Source organism: Varanus komodoensis, unplaced genomic scaffold, assembly GCF_004798865.1.
Source record: "Varanus komodoensis strain SLA01 unplaced genomic scaffold, ASM479886v1 scaffold26, whole genome shotgun sequence".
In the NCBI taxonomy this organism is placed as follows: Eukaryota; Metazoa; Chordata; class Lepidosauria; order Squamata; family Varanidae; genus Varanus; species Varanus komodoensis.
The window spans coordinates 8,708,146-8,711,551 of NW_025335684.1; positions in this window are offsets into that span (position 1 = coordinate 8,708,146).

A 3,406-nucleotide genomic window follows, 5' to 3' on the forward strand; every position below is an offset into this window, starting at 1 on the left:
CTGTGAAGGAGGCTAGGCTGAGAGGTAGAAGTTGGCCCAACTCAGCCAGTAGTTGAATGGATGGGCCAATGAAGCTGCCTCTGCGTTGAGATAGGTGTGTTCATTGGTTGAAAGCAGGAGATCTGCCCTCATTCCCCCTCAGCCATGATGCCTATTGGGCAGCTTTGGGCCTGGCATGGATACATAGCCTTACCTACTTCACAGGGTTGTTTTTGTGAGGATAAAAAGATGAGGAAACAACCTTCGAGTTGCCGTCGACTCCTTGCAAGAAGATGAAAGACGGAGTATAAATACAGTGTAATAATGAACCTTGATTATTTGACCAAGGGGAAGACTGTTCATGGCTACTAGCCATAAAGTGTATATTACAGCCGGCAGTATCACATGTGGTAGATCTGCAAACACCAGTTGCTGAGGAACATGGGTGGGAGAGTTCCCGAGGCAGCTGGTTACCCACAGCAGAACCAGAATGCTAGACTGGGCAGATCCATGGGTTGATCTGGTAGTGTTCTTACATTCTTATTAAAGGCGCCAAAGCAGGCAGGTGGTGTTCTGGCTGCAGAGATGGAGCCATTTCCCCACTGCATGATGGGCCGTCCTGCAAAACCGCCAGCTCCTGCACCAGGTGAGTCCAAGAAGCTGCCCCGCACCCTCAGAAAGGGGCTGATCCGTAGGGATGGGCCAGCAGAATCGGAGAGTGCAGACTTCTCTAGGCATCATCGCCTGTCCCCTGGTGGTGGCTTGTTCTGCAGATTGGGGGGAAATGTCCAGATCAAGCTCAAACAGAAATGCCCGGCTAGAATCAACTCAGATACTGTGGTCCACGTGGGCATGCCGCCTCCGTGGGTAGCAAGAAGGGGAACCTGGGTCCGCAGGGGGCCCCTTCTGGGCAAGCATACAGCGCCACAAATAGTCCTTCCGCCACAATCCGTGTCCTGGCTCGTGCTGGAAGCAAGGGGCAAGCAGGCTGCAGGTGGCCGTCTCCCGGAGGAGCGCAGGGTGCCTTGCAACAGACTGGCCAGAGTTTCACGGGGGGGGGGGGGCGTGGGGAAGGAGCTTTAGTAGGGCTTGCCTGTGCTAATGGCGGATCTCCTGGTCCCTCCAACAGGAGGACTCATTGGTTGCTTCTTGCGAACAAAGTCTTGCCTGACACCTGTCAGCTTGCAAGCGCTGGCGAGATGGGACAGCTTCTTCCAGGCCTTTACCCGGGTGGGTGACCTCCTGTGGGAGCAGAGTGAGGCCTTGGGTCAATGACCTGGTAAGCCCCTTCCAACTCTGCTACTATTCTATTATGAAAAATTGTGCCTGTGAGACAAAGTGTTTGCTTTTGAAAATAAATCCTTCTTGGGAAATGATGTTTTGCCCCCCCGGGTGGCTTGAGAGAGGAGCGGTCCTCAGAAATTCTTCTTCCTTGTCTACTTTTAAAAATGATGTTCACTTTGGGGAACGGGGGAAGGTGCCCTGTGCATCAGTGATGCAGCCAGGTACCAAAAGGATTGGGTGCAGGCTCAGAACCATAGAAAAATGTTCATATGAATAGACCTTCGCTCTCACGTCTGTGTGTGAGCAGAGCTATTTTGGTTTTTTTTCAAAAGGTGTATGGGCAGGGAAAAGGAGGGTATGTGATTTTGTGGCTGGGGGGATTCAGGCAGAACGATTCAAGGCATGGAGACAGAAGAAGGTGAGCTAAAATCTGGATAAAGCAGAGGAGTGGACCATGCAGAATTCCGCAGGGGCCCTGGATCTCCCAGCAGGGGCCCACAGACGGCAGAACGCCTCCCGGAGATCTGGGGCTCCGGCACTGGTGGGCTGCCACCTCCTGCTCACTTCGGCTGTGAATGCAGCTCTTTACAGACATTTTTTCAGAGACGTGGGCGGGGGAGCGAAGGCAGTGGCAGTCCTGCAGGATTCTTAATTTCCCGTCTTTACACATTCCTGCCTGGGTAAGTTCCTTCTCCCCCCCCCCCCCCAAATCCTGCCCTTCCTCCACTAGCTCAAGTCGAAACCTTTCCTTTTATGAAGAAGATGGGAAAGGACCACAATGTGTGAATCACAGATTCCATTTTCCCCCGGGTAAAGTTAAGTGTTTTTCTCTGGAGTGTGCTACTTCCTTCAGGCTGAATGGTATGTACTTGTGCTTGTGTGTGTGTGTGTGTGTGTGTGTGTGTGTGAGAGAGAGAGAGGGAGGGAGGGAGGGAGGGAGGGAGGGAGGGAGGGAGGGAGAGAAGGAATTCTAAGAACATTTACGAAAAGTTCAATTATGGGTCTGGAGAGCAGAAAAGTGGGCAGCCTCTGCCTTCCCCAGCTGCGCTTTTTGAAGCAGGGCATCACTGCTGTTTGCACGACTGGGGGCTAATGCTTGAGAAGAGTTGGCTGAATGCCAAAACGGCCCCTCCGTTTCCAAACCGAACATTCATACAGGCCAAGGTGTGCCAGTTGTGCAGAAATAGGTCAATGTTTCAGAAAATTTTCCAGGATGCTTTCTTGTTTTCCCCCTTGTGTTTTGTGTTCTTGGAGAACTGCGGGAGAAGTTTCTGCCCCTCCACACTCCAGGGTGAAAGCTGACAGAATGCCGCTCCCCCTTTCCAAGTCATCAAATAAGATGTATTTATTATTCGTTTTTATTTATTAGATGCATATCCTGCTTCCCCCGCACCGATAAATGCAAAGCAGCTTCCATCATTCTCCTGCTGCTCTTGATCTTATCCCGCAATAACAACCCTGTGAGAGGTTGGGATGAGAGTCGGTCGCTGGCCCAAAGTCACAGATGGAGGATTTTAGGCAATATTCTGCTGCAGGTATAATATCGTTCAATATTATTGAGGGAATAATAGAAGTTTGGTCTTCTCCGCTGAGAATCAGAGGAGTGTAGCACTGAGATGGCAGGATGAGGACCCAGGAGAACTAGGTCCAAGTCCCCCACTCACTGGGTGACTCTGGGTTAGCCAAGGATTCTCAGCCTCACCTCCCTCACAGGGTTGTTGTTGTGAAGATAAAATAGAGGGGAAGTGAGCCCTGTAAGCCACCTTCAAGAGGGGGAAAAGTGGTACATGAACGTAATCATGCTCCTTCCCATTTCCCTCTCTGGGCGCACCACTTCTGTGGTCCATCAGTGGGAACTGGGTGTCTGTTCAGCATCAAAGGGTCCGAAATTCCATACACTGAGAAATTTTCATTTCTGTGCTTCCTTCCAAACTGTGACTTTTGTACTCGCCTTTGGCAAACATTTAGCAGAATGCCCCCTTCCTCCTGAAATGCTGCTATTAAAAAATACCGTGGGGAATTTGGGGGTGCCATTTGTGGTCAGGGACAAAGCATGCCATCCGCCACCACACAGTCCGGGCCCCCCAGCATCTGGCTCACTGCCAGCAGAGACCAAGAAAGGAAGAAACCGCTCACTACAGAA